We start from the raw sequence: 14166 nt of genomic DNA, 5'->3' as shown, positions 1-14166 counted from the left end.
GTCAAACAAAAGATCCGAGGAAGCGCCAGGCAGGGCAGGACGTCGCCCAGGGACTGAAAGCCACCACCCTAGAGCGGAGGCGCTTAAAGCCAAGCCGTGCTCGCCCAGCCTCGGTGACGCCAGCTAGGGACGTGGGAGGGAGGATGCCCCGGGCTGGCGGGCCGCCGCCGCCGCCGCCGCGCACGTGCTCGGCAGGTGCGCCCGGCAGCTGGCCGAACGCTGCCTCCGCGCCAACGACAACGCGTGAGCGCGCGAACCACTCTCCCCGGGCTCTACGACCGCCGCCAGGACCGCCGTGGGCTCAAAAACATCTTTATTGTCCCCACGACGGGACCCCGCCAGGAGAGAGACACAGAGCGCGGCCGAGAAGGCGGCTCCCCGGGCGGCGCATGCGCCCGGCGCTCCGCGCGGCCCGGAGGGGCGGGGCGAGGCGAACATTTCCCAGAAGCCTCGGCCACTCGCCGCGCGGCCCGAAGAGAGCCTCCCGCTCTCTTCGGGCCGCGCGGCGCGCCCCGCCCACCACGCCGGGCCGCCGCCTTCCCAGACACCGGCGCCCCCTGGAGGCCCGGGCGAGCGCTGCGGCGCCCGCGAGCCAGCCAGCGTGCGGCGAGGTCCGGCGGCCGCCCGCGTCGTCACCACCGCGCGCCGACCTGTGGCGGCGCGGCTGAGCCCGGCGGGCGGAGGGAAGGAGGGAGGGAGGGAGACTGGCGGGGCGGGGGGTGGGGGGGGGAGGCCGCCCGACACGGCGGGGGAGGGGAGCGGCGGTGGCGCAAGCCGCGCGGAGCAGCGCTGCCCGGGTCCACGGCTGCGTGGCGGCTGCGTGCTCCCGACCGACCGACCGAGCGGGCCGGCCGAGCCCGCGGGGGCCCCCGCGCGCTTCCCGAGCGGCCGGAGGAGGAGTCCATGGTGCGGAACTTGGCGGCGGACTGACGGGCGCGGAGGGGGAGGAAGAAGACCTGGCCTCCTGCGCTGGCGCGGCCGCCGGAGCGACGCCTGGACCTCGGCCTGAGGTAAACACGGGCCGGCCCGGGGAAGAAGCTCGGCGGCGGCGGCGGCGGCGGCGCGGGCGCGGGCGCGGGTGGGCGCGGGCGGGCGCGGGGCGGCGGGAGGCCGGGCAAAGTTTGGGGCTCGCGCGGCTCGGCGCGGCTCGGCTCGGGCGGCGTCTTGCGCTGCGAGCAAAGTTGGAGCCGCGGCCCCGGGCAGCGCGGGCGGCCGCGCGGGGGTTGGAGGTCCCGGGTCTGCACCGGGGCCTAGGCGCGGGGCCGGCGCGGGGCGGCGCGGGAGGCAGGAAGGGGCTCCAGGCCAGGGCCGCAGCCGCTCCCCCACCCCCAGTGGAAACGTGTCGGCCGGGCTTCCGGGCGCTCCCAGGCTGGCCGCTTTCCCCCGGAGTTCGCGTCGATCGCCGAGCCTCCCAGCCCGCTAGTGAAACCAAACTTCACTGCGCCGTGACCTCTCCCTCTCCGGCGCCTGGATGAGGAAGAGCCGGCCCGGCCTTGCCCTCAGCTGCTGCCTTCCCCACCCCCGCCTCGTTTTATTTTATTTTATTTTTTTTTAAAAAACCTGCTGCCTGGGCTGCGGACCGCCTTAACCGGCCGAGAGATCGAAACTGAAGTGATCACCCAGCCCGCTTCAGACTTAGGGATTTTGTTGCCATTTTCAGAGGTGGCTCTAGAGAGAACATGTTCGTCCTGCCGCCCGCACGTATCTTGAAAAATGGATCTAAAAGACACCTGGTTGTGGTTGATGAAAACATTGCCCGATTGAAAATGGCCAATTAAAATGCCCAGGGTATCAACATGTATAATAAATACCGTGTTACATTAGTATATAGTTGGCCCTCTTCATGTGTGATATAGTAAACAACGCATAATGTAAGTTTTACACACTAGTTGTACTATGTAAGAATGCCATCTTGTAATGCCCGATCACAGCTTTTTTTTTCATTGATTTTAGATTACATTTTGATATCCGTCCTTATATTAGCAGTGTACTACGATATGTAGGCAAACCTGATGAAGTTTTAGGGTGCCTTGACTAATACTAAATTTCCCCCACTTTGGGCAGTTTTCTCTGGATTTTGGGAAAAGCATATTAATACATGTATTTTCTCATTTTCAAGGAAAAGGTAGCACATGAATGACTGACTATATGCCACATCAGCAGAACATTGAAGGCAGTAGATTCTTGGCCTTTGTATTTTACCGGTGGTAATTTTAGTCAGATTTTAATGTGTAATCCTGTCTCTCCAGACCATGCCTAGTCTTTCCTGCTTTGGCACTTGCTTAACCACTTTACTGTTTTGCTGTTCTTTAAAACCTGAAGGAAAAAGTTGGTAGGCCGTTTGTTATTGTTTCACCTAACTAGGAGAAGCAAAATTTTGAAAATATCTCAGTATTTGTTGTATATTAGATCGTTAAAGATAATTTGAACTAATTTGCCTTTTGTTTATGCAGTCAATTTTTTTTTTTTTTTTTTTTTGGTTTTTCGAGACAGGGTTTCTCTGTGTAGCTTTGCGGCTTTCCTGGAACTCACTTGGTAGCCCAGGCTGGCCTCGAACTCACAGGGATCCGCCTGGCTCTGCCTCCCGAGTGCTGGGATTCAAGGCGTGCGCCACCACCGCCTGGCTGCAGTCAAGTTTTCAAAGATTAGCAGTCCTTTTTTTTTTTTTTTTGTCCTGTTTGTTTTTTGTTTTGTTTTGTTTTTTGAAGACAGGGTTTCTCTGTATAGTTTTGATGCCTGTCCCGGATCTCACTCTGTAGCCCAGGCTGGCCTTGAACTCCCAGAGATCCTCCTGGTTCTGCCTCCTGAGTGCTGGGATTAAAGGTATGTGCCACAGCCTGCCATCCCGCAGATGAGCAGTTCTTAAATGTAGCTTCACTTTAGCCATAGTTTTTTTGTTTGTTTGTCGGTGCTTGTAAATAAGTAAGCAATCATTCAATTTCACTGTAGTGGACTTTGTCTTCCAAATTGAAGTACATTTTAAGTTTTCATTTGGGTAAAACTTGAATGCTGCCCTTCTGTAAATACACTCATGCTGAAAAGACATTCTTCAATATGACAAAGGAGAAAAATACAAAAGAAGAAAATGTAAAATTATTATGTTACTTAAAAATGTGTTATAGAGGCCGGGCGGTGGTGGCGCACGCCTTTAATCCCAGCACTCGGGAGGCAGAGCCAGGCGGATCTCTGTGAGTTCGAGGCCAGCCTGGGCTACCAAGTGAGTCCCAGGAAAGGCGCAAAGCTACACAGAGAAACCCTGTCTCAAAAAACCAAAAAAAAAAAAAAAAAAAAAAAAAAAAAAAAAAAAAATGTGTTATAGAGAAAATTTTAAGAAGAATGTTCTTCCTGGAATTCCTTCCTGTGGTTATTGGGTCTCCTATCGGGTACTCAGTTTCCCCCCTCATCCTTGGAGCACTAATCAGTTGACAGGCAGTTTTCATGAACCTTGTTCTGTTAGCCAGGGAAATGAGGTAAAGCACACCTAATGTGCTGCTCCTGATTCAGCAAAATACCTTTAGTAATGAAGTACAATGGTGACCAACCCATCAGCCTGGTGTACTTTGCTTTTTGGGTATTTAGAGCAAGAGCTAGCTGTAAAAGCACAATTCTAGGGGCTAATGTGTGTTAAAGTTATAAAACCATGTATACCGTACACCCCAGCATCTGCTCCTGTCCTTCAGTAATGTAAGTTGTATCTTGCCTTACCTTGCCTACTGAAAATCAGATAAAGGTTTATATAGAGCCCATGCTGGCCTTGAACTCCTGATCTTCCTGCCTCTGCCTCCCAGGTGCTGAAATTAGTTTTATTAGCTTTAAAACCTAGATTATTTTTTAAAAAAAAAGAAACATTTACTTCATTATTTGTTTATGTATATCCATGGAAGCCAGAAGAAGTTGTGGGATCTCCTGGAGCTAAAGTCAGTTGTGAACCACTAGATGTGGGTATGGGAACAGAATTCTGGTCCCCTGGAAGAACAGCAAGTAGTCTTAACTACTGAGCTATCTTTCTAGCCCCCAAACCCAAATTCTTTTTTTTTTTTTTTTTTTTTTTCTTTTCTTTTCGAGACAGGGTTTCTCTGTGTAGCTTTGCGCCTTTCCTGGAACTCACTCTGTAGCCCAGGCTGGCCTCGAACTCACAAAGATCCACCTGGCTCTGCCTCCCGAGTGCTGGGATTAAAGGCGTGCGCCACCACTAACCGGCTAAAATTCTTAATATTCTCTTTCTGGCCTTGAACTTTATTTGGAATCTGAGCAGAGGTGAATGTAGTAAGCCCTAGAGCTGAGAGTTAAAATAGCCATGAAGTTGTTCTCTGGTGTCAGGATGTGTGTTGTGTTGTGCCCCTCCCCCAACACTATAGTAATAAATAAAAAATAAATCCAGTATCACCTGAATTTTATTCCTAAGAATTACCTTTGGATTGTGTCTTTTCTCTCTTTTTTTTTAAGTTATGGCACAATAAAATTTCAGTGTAAGAATTTAAAAGCACCATCATCTCTTGGAAAATAATTTCCTAAAATGACAGCAGCACCACTTAGGTTTGTTAGCCCACAGTCTTTGGTACTCAGCAGCCAGATGAGCCTTTTGTATTAGATTGTGTTAGGTAGCTTCTCAAATGGCTTTCCTTCTTCGTTCTCACTGTGGCCTTTACATAACGCTGAAGTTCGAGTCTCTTGTCTGACTTCATCTGGTTACCTTTTCTCCAACCACGTCTCCAGTGCTGCTGTGGTGTTCTGACGCCTCCAAATGAAACAGCATACCCTTCTCCATGGTTCCCATTCTGTCTTAGGTCATTCCCCCGTGGCATTTTATCTCTTTCTCACGTGCTGTTAATTTACTAACAAGACTTGTGTTTTTCAGTCTAATGCAACTTCCACGAGAACAGACTTTGTCTTAATCTTTTTCGTATTGCATGTGTGTGCACACACAGCTCATGAATGGAGTTCAGAGGACAACTTGGGTTCTCTCTTATCTTGGACCTTAAGGTTCAAACTCAAATCACCAGGCTTTACATCAAGTGCCTTCACCTGCTGAGTCATCTCACTGGCCAGGGGTTGTCATTTTGTCACTGTTGTACTCCTAAAAATTTGAACAGTGCCTAGCATTATAGTAGGTAAATGATATTTAGTGGATTCATATGCTTTCTGTTGTAGCTGTTAAAGCTAGTAATACGATTTTTAAAGCTTAGTAAGTCCCATTTGAATAATTTGCCAAGTTATTTACATTTGTGCATGTAAACCATGTTCAGATGAAGAGTCCATGTTTTTTTATGTGTGCACACATACATTTGTCTCTTGAGTGTCTGTTCACATGGGTGCCTGCATAGCCCAGAACTCCTGTTACAGGTGCTTGTGAGCCGCTTGACATAGGTGCTGGGATCCGAACTCGGGTCCTCATTATGGAACAAGTGTTTTTTGCTGCTAAGCCATCTTTCTAGCCCAGGAGTCCTTTTAAAAGTGGCAGTTTGTGACCTTGAATCTGTCATTTGTCAATATAGAAACCCTTGAGTATTTAGCTAAAAGCAAAGTGTTGTAACTGTCTTTTTATTTAAAAATAAAATGTTCCTTTAGAAGCTGTATTGGCTGTATTTTTGGTAGTTCAGTAGGATAGGTAGAACTGGCGTGCTGGTGATATGTCTTGAAAGGAAGGAGAGGCAGCAGTAGTGGAAGTGAGAAGATAAATCTGGAGGCTTTTAGCAGTATTCTGGGGAAATGAAAAAACCTGAGTAGATATTTGAAACAGTAGATAGGGGTGAAATCGCCCAGGGGAGGGAATATAACTTGGAAGAAAAGAGAGATGCCCTAGGATGGAAACACAGTGGCCTTAACAAGTTTACCGGAAGGATGTGATCTCCCAAAAACACTGAAGGTCAGAGAAGCAGGAGTCAGTGTGTTGTGACAGAAGCCACAGAGAGTATCTCAAGGGGAGTGTAGTCAGTAGGGTCAAATGTGCATGGGAGTTGGATAAGAATCACTTTTTTTGTTGGAAATAACAGTACAAAACTCAATGGCTTATTGAGCAAGTAGGACTTTAAGTTTATTTTCAAATTTGGTGTTTGTGTATTTTGCTTGACTAACAGTATTGAAATCAGTTTAAGAAATTATTTACCCACAATATAGAAGACATCTAGTGTTAATCAAATAATTACTGTTAGCCAATCTGCTGCAGATATTTTACCTTTTAGTTGTAGATATTATATAAATTCCATTCAGTAGCTTTCTAATATTAGATGTATTAGTCTATTTTACTTTTGAGTTTCTAGAAAGATTAAATGTATTGGAGTATCTGCTTCATATCTATACGTATATCATCTACTGTTGGCTTATAGATAGTTATTATTATCAGTTTTCCTTCCCACCTGTAGATCATTGCTGTCCAGTAGACATTTCTGTGATGTAAATACCATGTGTCTCCATTGCCTACTGTAGTAGCTGATAGCAACAAGAAATCTGGCCAGTGTAATTGGTAAGGTAACCATGGCAGTTAGAGATTAGAGGTCATCGAGAATAGGGTTGGTGATTTAGTTCAGTGGTAGAGCACTTGCTTAACAGGTATTAGGGTTTTATCTCTATTGCCAGAAGAAAAAATAAGTGAAAATGTGCACTCTGAAGCAGTGGTTCTCAAACTTTCTAATGCTACAACCCTTTAATACAGTTCCTCATGTTGTGGTGATCCCCAACATAAAACTGTAATTTTGCTACTGTTACGAATTGTAATGAAAATATCTGATAGGCAGGATATCTGATATTCAACCCTGTGAAAGGGTTGTTCTACCTCCCAGAGGGGTCATGACCCCCCAGTTTGAGAAACATTGTTCAAAAGTACTATGATTACATAAGACTTTTAGATGCTGTAAGTTTTGTAGGTTACTTAAAAATTGAAAACTTTTGGGGTTGGAGAGATGGCTCAGTGGTTAATAGCACTGACTGTTCTTCAGAGGACCCGGGTTCAATTCTCAGCACCTACATGGCAGCTCAAAACTGTAACTCCAGTTCTGGGGGACCTTCACACCAATGCACACAAAATAAAGTTAAGTAAATTAAAATGCAAACTTTCAGAAGAGTTGTAAGTCTAGTTTAAGCATTTTTTCCCCTCTCTGAACCACTTGAGAGTCAGTTGCAGATGCATTTTATTAATCGTTCAAATGAATACAAGAACAAGGACTTTCTGTTCTGTTGTTGTTATTATTGTTTGGAGACAGAGTCTTGCTATGTAGCTCTGGCTATACTGGAACTCACTGTATAGCCCAGGCTGGCCTCCAATTTACAGAGATCCCTCTGCCTCTGCCTCCTGAGTGCTGGGATTAAAAGGCATCCAGTTCTGTTATGTAATTATGATATAAACATACAGGTCAAATAATTAATCTTGATATATTGCTGCCATCCAACCTCAGACTGCATTCAGTTTTGCCAGTTTCCTTATTTATTTTGTAACAAAAGAATTGTGTTCAGCATTCTGGTTTGCATTTCATTCTAATGTCTCTTTAGAGTTTCTTTTTCCTTTGATTTTTCCAGACAGTGTTTCTGTGTGTAGTTCCTGCTATCCTGGAACTCACTCACTCTGTAGACCAGGCTGGCTTCCAACTCACAGAGATCCACCTGCCTGTACCTCCCAAGTGCTGGGATTAAAAGTGTGCACCACCACTGCCTGGCTCTCTTTAAACTCTTAACCTAGAAAGATCTTCAACTCTTTTTAGTAACTAATAGATACTTTGTAGGAAGGGATTCTGAGTCTAAAGGCTGTTTGTTATCAGACTTTGACTGCAGTTGTCCAGATTTGGTCAGTAAAATTCCTTCAGTGCAGTTCCTGTCGGCCTTTCTTTACAGTTGCTGTATGTTGAGGGGTCACGGGTGGGTGTGAGTGAGCTTGGAAGGGAAGGTGGGATCTTGCATACCAGGAACTGGCTCCATACTTGTTTTTTTTTTCCTTCCAACAGCGAGGTTGGACTTTATTGTCGTTTATCTAGAAAGTGCTTTGTTGTATATGTTCTGAACTTTCAGCTGTGAGCAAATAAAACGTAAGGACTGACAATATAGGAAAGGGTGTTTGTATGTGCAGCTTTGTTCTTTTTTTTTTGTATTCTGTTTCTCTTAACTCCATGTCAGGAGAGGGTACAGTATCTTAATCTACATTATCCTTGTATTCTCATGTATTGTAGAAAATAATTAAAAGAAAAAAGTAATCAAGACAACATGATGTTTTGAAAATTCCCAGAGCAATGACATTTACAAGTCATATGTGGTATTTTATTGTAAACACAGTTGTGGTACTGTTACATATGGCTGATAGTCTGTAAGATGTCTCTATAAAGCTTGTGTTCTAGTGGAGTATAAATGTTAATAACTTCAAGAAAAATTTTAAGCTATCATTCACTTGAACCCTTATTGTGAAAGAACTTTTCATGCAGGGTGACTTCAGTGCAGTGCACTATATTTCTATAGGAACAGTTACTTAGATATAACATAAGTAATATGAATGAGATACATGAAACAGTAGTTGTCTTTATTGCTTCAAAACTAATAACAGAGGGCAGGAACTTCAGATAGCTTGCTTTTTCAGAGGACTTGGATTTACTCCCCAGCACCCACATGGTGGCTCACAACCAGCTCTAACTCCAGTTCCAGGGGTGCTGCCTTTTGGTCTTTGTGGGTACCAGGCACATGAGTAATACACAGACTCAGAATGCCCATACAAATTAAAAAAAAAATCTTAAAACTGCCACAGAAGTAATAAAATTAAAGTATTGGGAAGCCAATGTAATTAAGTTTTAAAAATAAGTTTTAAAATGCATTTCATATTAACATACTACTTCAGCTTTCTTTTTTTTTTTTTTTTTTTGGTTTTTCGAGACAGGGTTTCTCTGTGTAGCTTTGCACCTTTTCCTGGAACTCACTTGGTAGCCCAGGCTGGCCTTGAACTCACAGAGATCCACCTGGCTCTGCCTCCCAAGTGCTGGGATTAAAGGCGTGCGCCACCACCGCCCGGCTACTTCAGCTTTCTTAATTATTGTTTGTGTGGCATGTTTTCCCCTATTTTATGGAAAAAGACGCTTATGCTTTCTATGTCTTTGCACAGAAAGTGAGTTTCTTAGGGAGGTAGGTTTCAATTCTGTTTCTGTCTCTGCTTGTGTCTGTTGCTGCTCCCCCCGCCCCCCCCAGTGAGTGAGTGAGTGTGAGTGTGAGAGTGATGGTCGTATATATGCTGCAGTTGCATATAGAAGTTAGAAGACAATCTCAGATTTGGTTCTCGCCTGTTCCCTTGTTTAGACAGATGGGCGAGTGGGGAGATGAGAAAGAAACACAGTGCTGACATCTTCAGGGGGTGTGGCTAGGAAAGAAGACACAGGGTACCTGTTGAGCTAAAGGATATCTTGAGAGGGAGTAGTTCCTCTTTAGGATGATAGAATGTTTTTAAAGTTAATTAGTATATTCCCTTTTATTTTATGTATTATTGGGCTTGGAAATTTTTTTGTTTTTTAAGGTTGCATACAGAATGTGAAGTTTTATTGTGGTGTGTTGTCTTTCCACTCGTTCCTCTTCCTCACTACCTCCCCATTTATCTTTCCTTCCGCTGGTTTCCTTCTCGTTCTCGTTTTCTCATTTCATCTATTCCAGTACCTTATTTTCTGCTTCCTTGAGATCTCTTCTTTCCATCTCTTGATTCCCTTTCTAGTTTGATGACACCACACGCACACACACTCAAATTTATGTTCCATATATGGGAGAAAACATGCTATTTGTCTAAGACTAATTTGTATCACTTAATGTAATGATTTTCAGTTGCATCCATTTTCCTTCAAATGTCATTTCATTTTTCTTACTGACTGGCTCTGTAACATTCCACTGTGTATATGTACTCTATTTCTTCAGTCGTCTTGTTGATGGACATCAGTGCTTGTCCCGTCTTCACTCATGAGACCAGTGGAGCTGTAACATGGATCAGGAAGTGCTTCTTTGCATGTTGACTAGGAGTTCTTTGGGTGTGTACTTGAGGGTGGTATTAATGGGGTAGGGAGTAGTGGTAGCTCTGATCTTTTCAATAATTTTTTTTGCGTGGGTGGTTTTATTTTTGATGATTCTCCATATAGAGGTCCACATGTAGCATCAATAAATAAGAGTTTTGCTTTTCTAAACCTTGGCTAGTGTTTGTTGTCCTTTGTTTCCTGAATGACATTTTCTTGATTGTCAAGGATGGCAAACACTTTTTCTCAAGCATTTGTTGGTCACTTGGGTTTTTTTTTTTTTTTTTGGAGAACTGTCTATTTAGGTCAGTAGTCCCTTAGATAATTGGATGATTTGGTGTTTAAACTTTGTAGTTCTTAATGTATCCTGGATATAATCCACCATGTAGTTGGCATGGACCCCCTCCCCACGTTCTGGAGGTGTTTTCATTTCAGGGATTGTTTCCTTTGCTGTGCAGACACTTCCTATTTTCGTGTGATCCTGTTTATCACATTTTGGGATTTTACCAGGTACTTTGGAGATCCTTTCAGAACAGTCCTTGTCTTGAACAAGCCTATGTCTTGAAGGGTTTTGCCTATGTTTTCTTCTAGCACAGTGATTCTCAGCCTGTGGGTTGTGACCCCCTTGGCATTGTCAAATGACCCTTTCACAGGGGTCACATATCAGATATCCTGCGTATCAGATATTTACATTACAATTCATAACAGTAGCAAAATTACCGTTGTGAAGTAGCTACAAAAACAATTTCATGGTTGGAGGTCAGCACAGCATGAAGAACTGTATTAAAAGGTCACAGCATTAGGAAGGTTGAGAACCACTTCTCTAGCACTTTGAAATCTCACATTAAGATCTGCTTTGATTCTTTGATCCATTTGAGATGATTTGTGCAGGATAAAAGATGGATCTAATTTCTTTTATATTTGGAAGTCTAGTTTTTTTCAGTTTCACTTGTTGAAAAGGGTATCTTTTCTACACAGCAGGGCCCCAATCTCAAAACAAATAAAAAAGAAAGAATGATACTTTGGTGGGGGTGGATTTCTGAGCTTTAAGGGGCTGTTGTTTAGGGCTTGCTTTGATACACCTTTAAGGAACTTGAATTAATATGTTGGTTATCACTTTGATATAGATTTGTAGAGTGTTGTCTGAATTATCCCTTCATTTAGAATATTTTGTTTTAGGAATGAATTCATTCAGCTTTCACTTTTCTCTCCTGTTCCCTTTGCTATTAATGTATTTTATTGATATACTTTATGTTAAATAAGCCATGTCAGTTTTTACTGAAGGCTATCAAAGTCATAACACAGCAGAAAGACTGACCAGTTAGAGATTTCATTTGAGAACCCACTTCACAATTTGTAAGATTGATAGTAAGATTACATTTGGTAGAGAATGTCAATATTTCTTGATCTCTAAAAACTTTATGATCTATGTTGGTCTTTTCAAAAAATCATTTTTTTTTCCTAAGACAGGTTTACCCAGGTTGGTCTTGAACTTGCTATGTAACTGAGGATGACCTGGAACTTAGATCTTCCTGCTTTCACCTCCTAAGTGCTAAGATTACAGGCATGTACTACTGTGCATGGTTTATGCTGTTCTGGGATGGAACCCAGGGCTTCATGCATGCTAGGCAAGCACGCTACTGACAGAGCTGTATCCTTAGTCCAGTATATGTTCTTGAACTATTTATTCATCCTGTTAATTTGTAAATCACTGAGCCAGGACTAGGGGAGAGACTTAATGCATGCCAGACCACATTAGACCCACAGCACGCCTCCCAAATCAGAACATAAGACAACCCCATTACCATCCTTCCCTCCTTCTCCAGTCTTCATTGGCCTTGAACTGGTGCCCTCCCAGTTCAGCCCCCAGTGCTGGGATCATAGACATGTTCACCAAACTTGGCTTCTTTAAATTAAAACTTTTTTCTACATCAAAGCTACTTCAAACTGTTTTCTTTCTCATTTTCCTCCCTCTTGCTTTCTCCCCATGCCAAGCAAGTACTCTTACCCCTACCTATATACTAGCCCAGGAGCTGGTATCTGACCAGTTCTCCTCTTGTGTGTTGAGGAATGAAAATAATTGTGGCTGGGCGGTGGTGGCGCACGCCTTTAATCCCAGCACTCGGGAGTTTGAAGCCAGCCTGGTCTACAGAGTGAGTTCCAGGAAAGGTGAAAAACTACACAGAGAAACCCTGTCTCGGGGGGGGGGGGGGGGGGGGCAAGAAAAGAAAAGAATTGTGGTATGCTGGAATTTGGTGGAACAGGAATATTTTGATTCCGTTACTGTATTTTCAAAGTATTTTTGTACTAAAAGGGTTTGAAAGTCAACAACAAAACTAAGGGAATGGGACAAGAGACAGTTAGCTATTATCATCATTTTTTTTTTTTTTTTTTTTTTTTGGGTTTTTCGAGACAGGGTTTCTCTGTGTAGCTTTGCGCCTTTCATGGGACTCACTTGGTAGCCCAGGCTGGCCTCGAACTCACAGAGATCCGCCTGGCTCTACCTCCCAAGTGCTGGGATTAAAGGCGTGCGCCACCACCGCCCGGCTATTATCATCATTTTATTAATATAAGGTGCTTATGCAAAATACTGGTTTAATACAGCTACTTAAATGCTATAGAAGCTGTTATTCTGAATTGTTAGATGTTGATTAGTTTGTTTTCTGCTACTATAATGAAAAACCTGAGTTGGGTACTTAACTATCACAAGAAATGTATTTAGCCCACAGCTCTGGATGTTCAGAGATGTGGGACCAGCATGTGCTCTGCTCTGCTAGTTGCTTCTGTCACGTCAAATGGAGCTGCCTTCTTGACAGGGTGCTGAGGGGGATCGGTGAGATAGTTATCACTTGTTAGAAAGTAGGAGCTAAAAGTAATCGGAAAATTGTATATAGAAATCCAAATCACAGACACTTAAGTGTAACTTTCTTTTAGAAGAATATACTGAGTAGAAAAATTCAGTATCTGATAATGTATTAAGTGGTTTTTTTTTTAAGTTTATGTAGTATGTGATATAATGAATATCTGGGTTAGACTAATTGTATTTCATAGGAGTACAATTGTCAAATGCTTATTTAAGAAATGTGAAATACTGATTTAAGGATACATTTATTTAATGAACATAATAAAATACATTTATTTTTTGATAACTAGGAAGAGGAGTTAAAGGAATTTACATAGTAAGCACTACTAGAATAAAGAGGTGGAAGTGTTATTTACAATGTATAATAACTTTTTCTAGAGTTTATTCATTGTAGCAATGTATATCAATATGTAACAGATTGCTACAAATAAGGTGATCATGTGTCAAGAAACCTTTAAAAAATTACAGTATTTCTTTAAAATGAGAGACTAGTTCTGGAGTTAAAACTCATAAAGATTTAAAAGTTTTGTTTAAAAAGAAATAAAGTACTATCAATTCACAAACAACATTTTGAACATTTTCATTTCCCCCTTATTGTAGTTGAAGTCTGTTCTCATTCCTTATAATAATCAGTCTATTTGATCATTTGTTTTGATTTATTTTAATCTTGAACTCTTGGAGTTTTGTCATAGTTTGAGCATGTGTATCCCCTTCAATTTTCATGTTGAATCTTTAATTCCTAGAGTACTAGTAGTGTGAACAGGTGGAGCTTTGAGGGGTGGTTAGGCCATGTGTGCTCTGCCCTCTGGGACGGAATTAGTCACTTCAAGGGCTGGAGAGGTGACCAGCCTGGCCATTTTACCCATCTGTCCGTTATGCCATGTGAGGCCACTACAGTAAGGCACCATCTTGGAAGCAGGAACTGGTCCTTTACCAAATACAAATCTGACAGTACAGCACTGTGAGAAATAAGTTCCAGTTATTTATGGAGAACACAATGTTAAGTATTTTGCAGTACAAATGAAATAAGACAGACTTACTTTTTGTGCCCTGTGTAGTTATCTGTGTTCTCTCTCTCTCTCTCTCTCTCTCTCTCTCTCTCTCTCTCTCGTAAGGTTGGTAAATTGGGGAGGAATTACCATTTAGTTGACCATTGTTCTGTTTTGGTTAGAAGGATTTAACAACAAAAGTCGCCAAATCTTCCCTTTCTATCCTGCCACCCACAATACCTTCCTCTCTTGGTTCTTTTGCTTGCTAGGTGTAAGGGTATACTGCTCTTGGTGAGTGTTCCTATAGTTTTGTGGTAATGTTTGGTTATAAAATAAGTCTGAAATATCTCAGTGA

At 43.1% G+C, this 14166-nt stretch overlaps 1 protein-coding gene across 2 annotated transcripts in view; it reads left to right on the top strand.

The window, feature by feature from the left end:
• Positions 1-761: 761 nt before the first annotated feature.
• Scaf11 (SR-related CTD associated factor 11) overlaps positions 762-14166 on the top strand; it is a 50911-nt gene continuing 37506 nt past the window's right edge. The window contains exon 1 of one of the 2 annotated variants that reach the window (XM_076556674.1): positions 762-1010. The gene's annotated coding sequence lies outside the window, so the exon portion shown is untranslated. The remainder of the gene's footprint in view (positions 1011-14166) is intronic. The other variant, XM_076556673.1, reaches the window with a different exon arrangement.

The sequence above is a fragment of the Peromyscus maniculatus genome, chromosome 20 (genome assembly GCF_049852395.1).
Source record: "Peromyscus maniculatus bairdii isolate BWxNUB_F1_BW_parent chromosome 20, HU_Pman_BW_mat_3.1, whole genome shotgun sequence".
In the NCBI taxonomy this organism is placed as follows: Eukaryota; Metazoa; Chordata; class Mammalia; order Rodentia; family Cricetidae; genus Peromyscus; species Peromyscus maniculatus.
The sequence above is the reverse complement of the archived record's forward strand: the minus strand, read 5'-3'. Positions and strand labels throughout refer to the sequence as shown.